Below are 7,500 nucleotides of genomic sequence, written 5' to 3'. Positions count from 1 at the left end.
TAACCTGCAGCAATCGAACCGGGTGTTAGTGGTTGTTGCCCTGTCACAACCTCAAATGGGCTCTGGTTCGTTGCCTCGCTCCTTTGCAAGTTGTAGGAAAACTGCGCAATATCCAGTAGCTTTGGCCAGTCCCTTTGTGTGGCACTCACATAGTGCCTGAGGTAGACCTCCAGTAGTCCATTCACACGTTCTGTCTGCCCATCGGTCTGCGGATGCATGCTGGTGGAAAAGTTCAAGTCTGACCCCAACAGCTTGAACAACTCAGTCCAGAACCTGCCCGTGAAACGCCCGTCCCGATCACTAACAATGGTCCTCGGCACTCCCCAGTACTTCACCATGTTCTTCAGGAACAATCGAGCTGCCTCCTCGGCTGGGCACTCCTTGGTTGCTGGAATGAAGATTCCATATTTGGAAAACCTGTCCACCACTACCATGATGCTTCCAAACCCCTCTGTCTTGGGTAGACCGACTATAAAGTCCAGAGAAACACTCTCCCATGGTCGCTCTGGCACTGGCAATGGCTCCAAGAGACCCCCTGGTTTCTTGAGCTCCACCTTGTCCTGTTGGCACACAAGACAAGTCTTCACATAGGCCTCCACATCGTCCCTCATGTGCGGCCAGTAGTACCGGTCCTCGATCAGCGCCAAGGTGCGGCTCACTCCTGGGTGTCCAGCCCACCTTGAATCATGACACTCTTGCAAAACTTCCTTGCGGAGCTTCCCGTGCTGCGGCACAAACAGTCTACTGCCCCTGGTGTACAGCAACCCATCCTGCAACCAAAACCGCCTAGTCTTACCTTGCTGGGCGTACTCCATCAAAGCCTTGGCTGTAGGATCATGCGCAAGTCCCTCCTTGATGCGCGGCACCAGTGACCCCTCTGGTTGGCTAATGGCAGCAAGGTTAGCCTTTCTGCTCAGGGCGTCTGCCACTAGGTTCGCCCGCCCCGACTTGTACTCCATCTGAAAATCAAATTCCGCAAGAAAATCTTGCCATCTCGCCTGCTTGGGGGACAGCTTCTTCTGCGTCTGGAAGTAGCTGGTTGCCACATTGTCCGTCCTCACCACGAACCTCGACCCCAACAGGTAATGGCGCCAAGTGCGCAAGCAGTGCACCACTGCAGTCATCTCCTTCTCTTGGACCGTGTACTTGCGTTCAGTCTCGTTCAGCTTCCTGCTCTCAAACGCGACTGGACGTCCCTCTTGCATCAACACGCCCCCTATGGCAAAGTCTGATGCATCCGTATGCACCTCATACGGTTTGGCATGGTCTGGCAAGGCCAAGACTGGCTCCTCGGTCACAGCCCGCTTCAACCTGTCAAAGGCTTCCTGGCACCCTGCGCTCCACTCCCATGCTCTCCCTTTCTTGAGCAAGTCAGTCAATGGCGTGGCTATTGCTGAGTGACCCTTGATGAAGCGCCTGTAGTAGTTAACCAGCCCAAGGAACGATCTCAACTCAGTGACCTTGGCTGGCGGTTGCCACTCCAGGATGGCATCTATCTTGCCTTCATCCATGCGTATCCTGCCACCTCCCACTATGTGGCCAAGGAATGGGATCTCCTGCTGGGCGAACGAGCACTTCTCCCTCTTGACAAACAGCTTGTGCGCCCGCAACACCTCGAACACCTGTCTCAAGTGGTCTACATGCTCTCCCAAAGTCTGGCTGTAGATCACAATGTCATCCAAATAAACCACAACAAACCGATCAAGGAATGACTGAAGTACCTTGTTCATAAGGGTGCAGAATGTTGCTGGGGCATTCGTGAGTCCGAAAGGCATCACCAAGAACTCATACGAACCATACCGCGTGACACATGCTGTCTTTTGCTCATCTCCCTCCGCGATCCTGACTTGATAATAGCCTGACCTCAAATCCAGCTTGGTGAACCACCTTGCGCTCCCAAGTTGATCGAACAAGTCCGCAATGAGTGGGATGGGGTACTTGTTCTTAATGGTCAGCTTGTTCAAAGCCCGGTAGTCTATGCATAGCCGCAACGACCCATCATGCTTGCGCTGGAATAGAACCGGTGCACCATAGGGTGCTTTTGATGGCCTGATGAAGCCAGCATCAACTAACTCCTTGAGCTGCTTCCTCAACTCCTCCAACTCTGGTGGAGACATTCGGTAAGGGGCTCTGGCTGGTGGCTTGGCCTCGGACACCAGCTCGATCTTGTGGTCCACCTCCCTCTTAGGTGGTAGCTTGCTAGGCAGCTTTGCGGGCATCACATCACTAAAGGTCTTCAGCACCTTTAGCACCTCCAAGGGTGACTCGGTCTCCTTCTCCCTTGGCTCATCATATTTCAGGGCTGCCAAGAAGGTGTCTTCTTGTCTACTTACCGCCTTGGCAAATTGGATGGCTGACACCACCCGTGACCCAACTCCAGACCCTCTCCTCAATGGTACAAGGCATTGGCACCGTGCATCCAAGATGCAAACACAATCGGCAAAAGGCACAAGGAGGGCGTTAATCCGAACAAGGAAATCCAACCCAATCACAAACTCATAGTCGTCAAGGGGTATTACCTCAATGGTCTCCTTGCCTTTCCAATCTCCAAGCTGTAACTCCACTCCCCGTGCTACTCCAATGGCTGGAACTTCCTTGGAGTTCACCGTCTTAATGGTACCAGTCCCTTTTTGCACCTTTAGTCTGAGCTTCCGGGCTCCATCACCTGAAATGAAAAGATGTGAGGCACCTGTGTCCACCAGTGCGCTCACCTTCTGACCCGCAACCATCAGATCCGCAAACATCAAGCCCTTTGGCTTGCGGCTCCCCTTACTCTGGACAGCATTGAGCACCAACGACCCAAGCTTTTCTGCCCCTGACTCTGGCTCCTCGTCAGACTCCCTGTCTACAGCAGCCAGCTTGCCCTTCTGCGGGCAATTGCGCGCTATGTGGCTCCCTCCACATAGGTAGCATGCTAGTGGTTCTCGGTCCCCCTTTGCTTTCCACTTGCCTGCTGATGGCTTCCTCTCGCCATCCTTGGTTGAACGGTCTCGGTCTCCATCCTTGGACTCCCGGTCACGGTCCTTCCCATTGGACTGCTTCTTCCGGTCCCTATCGTCCCTGCCCTTACCCTTGGGCTTGGTAGACTCGAACTTGTTCAGAGGCTTGAACTCTATCAACGCCTCGGCAGTGGTCATGGCTTTAGCCAAGTCATGAACTCCCCTCCTTTGTAGCTCATGCTTCACCCACGGCTTCAGCCCATCCATGAAAGCAAAGAATGCGTCCTTCTCGCCTAGATCCGAGATCTGTAGCATCAGTTCAGAGAATTTTTGAACATACTCTCTTATGTTCCCTTGCTGGCTCAACCTGCGCAACTTTGCCCGTGCCTCATCATCGGCATACTCCGGGTAAAATTGTTCTCTGAACTCTTTTTGGAACTCTGCCCAGGTTCCAATCTTGGCGTTCCCACGCCTGACATCATCACACCTGCGCCTCCACCACAATAAGGCTACATCAGTGAGATACATAGCAGCGGTGCTTACCTTTATCGCCTCGTCTTGCATGCCCATGGCCTGGAAATACTGCTCCATACCCCAAAGGTAATTGTCTACTTCCTTGGCCGCCCTAGTCCCCTTAAACTCCTTAGGCTTGGGGACATCCAATCTGGATCTGGACACTCCAGCAAACATGCCATTCCCAATGGCAGTCTTGCAAGTCACGAGCTCACTGGTAAGCTCCTCCATCCGCTGGCGCATGGCCTCCATGCCATGGCGCATGGCCTCCATGCCATCTCGCAAAGTCAGAACTTCCGCCTCCAAGGATTCATTCTTTTGGGTGATCGCATCCAGGCCATTGTTGAGAGCAGCTGCTAGCTCACTTTGGATCTCCTCCCCCATGGAGTCTAGCGATGCAATGTGAGTTTCTACTTCCTCCAGCTTCTCCCCCATGTCGCCTATGGTCACCTCCACCTTGGCCAGCCTATCGTCCATGGTAGACCAGATATCTCTAGAACAAGCTTTCTTGCCTCTTCCTCGCCCATGCTCCTGGGCCTCTGGTTGTTGGCTAGCAACGTCGCTTTGGGATGCCATCTCCTCAATCACGATCTAACCTGCACAACACAAACACGCAGAATCGAACTTGCTCTGATACCAACTGTCACGGGCTCCGACCTTAGACTCAGAATCCGTGCGGCCTTAGGCTTGGAATCTCGTCCTTGATGCCTAAGTCAGCCTAAAACACAAGCGTGCGGGCACTAGAACAAAGGGAAGGGCTGATTACGCAAGTTAAAGAGAAACAGGACAGAAAAACAGAATTCTGGAAATGCTCTTGTATTCACTGAAACAGAAGTGTTTGATGGTGTACAAATGAGGGTGGAGCAGCCCTCTATTTATAGTTGAGGCTCCAGCTACAACTTAATGGCAAATCCCTAAAATAAAGGCTACAATCATGGGATTACATTTAATCAAGATGCTGGTTCCTGATTTTCAGGGTCAACCAAATCTGCCAGGATGCTGATGCTGATCCTGCCTGGTTCCAGAAGCTTCCCTTGCGTATCCAGCACCTCGGGCCCTTCTGGATGTGGTGCGGGCAGCCCAAATGCCAGGCCTTGGTCTCATGAGTTGGCCTGCAAGATGGGCGGGCGTTTGGAGCTCGTTTGATAGGCTTTGCGCACTGATACCCGCCAGCACGCCTGGTCTGCGGGCCTTAGCTGCTGGCTCGCCTGCTGGTCTGGCTGATGTGCCTGGCGCGCCCGCCCAGGGCGTGACACCAGCACCAGGGCCCAGCGTGTGCCGATGGTGGTCGAGGCAACCGCCCGCACCAAGGCCGAGCGTGTGCCGATGGTGGTCGAGGCAAGCGCCCTCACCAAGGCCGAGCGTGTGCCGATGGTGGTCGAGGCAACCGCCCGCACCAGGGCCCAGCGTGTGCCGATGGTGGTCGAGGCAAGCGCCCGCACCAAGGCCGAGCGTGTGCCGATGGTGGTCGAGGCAAGCGCCCGCACCAGGGCCCAGCGTGTGCCGATGGTGGTCGAGGCAAGCGCCCTCACCAAGGCCGAGCGTGTGCCGATGGTGGTCGAGGCAACCGGCCGCACCAAGGGCCGGCGTGTGCCGATGGTGGTCGAGCCAGGAGCCCGCACCAAGGGCCGGCTTGTGCCGATGGTGTTCGGGGCAACCGCCCGCACCAGGGCCCTGCGTGTGCCGATGGTGCTGGGGGCAACCGCCCGCACCAGGGCCCAGCGTGTGCCGATGGTGCTGGGGGCAAGCGCCCGCACCAGGGCCCAGCGTGTGCCGATGGTGGTCGAGGCAAGCGCCCGCACCAGTGCCCAGCGTGTGCCGATGGTGGTCGAGGCAAGCGCCCGCACCAGGGCCCAGCGTGTGCCGATGGTGCTGGGGGCAAGCGCCCGCCCCAGGGCCCAGCGTGTGTCGATGGTTATCGGGGCAACCGGCCGCACCAGGGCCCAGGGTCTGCCGATGGTGCTCGAGGCAACCGCCCGCACCAAGGCTCAGCATGTGCCGATTGTGATCGAGGCAACAACCCACACCAGGGCCCAGCTTGTGCCGATGGCGGTCGAGGCAAGTGCCCGTACCGAAGGGCAGCCTATGCCGATGATGGTCGATGCATGTGCCATCACCATGCGTCATCATGTGCCATTGATGGTCGAGGCCTTGGCCGAAGTTCGATTTTGAGCCACGGTGCCCATGCTTGGCTCCAGCATGTGCTGGTGCCGCATTTTTTTCACTCGGGACAGCATCGCCGGAGCATCGCCGGAGCATCGCCGGAGTACCGCCGGAGAACCTGACCGGCGGCATTGGGGTTCCGGCGATTGGGAGGGGGGCCGGGGGGGTGTGCGCACATGATGTGCGATGGGTGCTGGTACTTGGCCTTGTGTTGGCCCCCTATCCCTCATCAAACCTCTGAGAATTCACACCCCCTTAAAGAGCATTTGAGATTTTACAGGTTTGCTACCAGTAGCCGTTAAAGTGTCTGAAATGGGGACACTTTTTTCAAACGGTCACAAAATCTTCTCTACTTCGAGTTTTTAGCTGAATTTTTTTGTGCATGCCAACAAAAATAGAAGGATCATACCTACAAAATTTGGGGCCAAAAATCCTTATAAAAAAATTTTAAAAAATCCCGAACCGCAAAAAGTTTCGAAAATCATGAAAAATAGAAAACGAGTCATCTTCCAACGAAACTTCACGTGAAGGCTTAGGGGACCATTGTATGAATTTACAAGCCATAAAAATGGCATTGGCACGGCAGAAATTTGAAGATGTGCCTAAACCCACCAGGGCCCAGCGTGTGCCGATGGTGCTCGAGGCAACCGCCCGCACCAGGGCCCAGCGTGTGCCGATGGTGCTCGAGGCAAGCGCCCGCACCAGGGCCCAGCGTGTGCCGACGGTGGTCGAGGCAACCGCCCGCACCAGGGCCGATAGTGTGCCGATGGTGCTCGAGGCAACCTGTCGCACCAGGGCCCAGCGTGTGCCGATGGTGATCGAGGCAACCTGCCGCACCAGGGCCCAGCGTGTGCCGATGCTGGTCGAGGCAAGCGCCCGCACCAGCGCCCAGCGTGTGCCGATGGTGCTCGAGGCAACCGACCGCACCAGGGCCCAGCGTGTGCCGATGGTGCTCGAGGCAACCTGCCGCACCAGGGCCCAGCGTGTGCCGATGGCGCTCGAGGCAAGCTCCCGCACCAGGGCCCAGCGTGTGCCGATGGTGCTCGAGGCAACCTGCCGCACCAGGGCCCAGCGTGTGCCGATGGTGCTCGAGGCAACCTGCCGCACCAGGGCCCAGCGTGTGCGGATGGTGCTCGAGGCAAGCGCCCGCACCAGGGCCCAGCGTGTGCCGATGGTGGTCGAGGCAACCGCCCGCACCAGGGCCCAGCGTGTGCCGATGGTGGTCGAGGCAACCTGCCGCACCAGGGCCCAGCGTGTGCCGATGGTGCTCGAGGCAACCTGCCGCACCAGGGCCCAGCGTGTGCCGATGGTGCTCGAGGCAACCGACCACACCAGGGCCCAGCGTGTGCCGATGGTGGTCGAGGCAACCGCCCGCACCAGGGCCCAGCGTGTGCCGATGGTGGTCGAGGCTGCCGATGATGGTCGAGGCAACCTGCCGCACCAGGGCCCAGCGTGTGCCGATGGTGCTCGAGGCAACCGACCGCACCAGGGCCCAGCGTGTGCCGATGGTGGTCGAGGCTACCGATGGTGGTCGAGGCAACCTGCCGCACCAGGGCCCAGCGTGTGCCGATGGTGCTCGAGGCAACCGACCGCACCAGGGCCGAGCGTGTGCTGATGGTGCTCGAGGCAAGCTGCCGCACCAGGGCCCAGCGTGTGCCGATGGTGGTCGAGGCAACCGCCCGCACCAGGGCCCAGCGTGTGCCGATGGTGATCGAGGCAACCGACCGCACCAGGGCCCAGCGTGTGCCGATGGTGCTCGAGGCAACCTGCCGCACCAGGGCCCAGCGTGTGCCGATGGTGGTCGAGGCAACCTGCCGCACCAGGGCCCACCGTGTGCCGATGGTGGTCGAGGCAAGCGCCCGCACCAGGGCCCAGCGTGTGCCGA

This window comes from Durio zibethinus, unplaced genomic scaffold (assembly GCF_047325235.1).
Source record: "Durio zibethinus cultivar Kanyao isolate XHJ-2024 unplaced genomic scaffold, ASM4732523v1 HiC_scaffold_388, whole genome shotgun sequence".
NCBI classification, from domain to species: Eukaryota; Viridiplantae; Streptophyta; class Magnoliopsida; order Malvales; family Malvaceae; genus Durio; species Durio zibethinus.
This window is presented reverse-complemented; position numbering follows the sequence as displayed.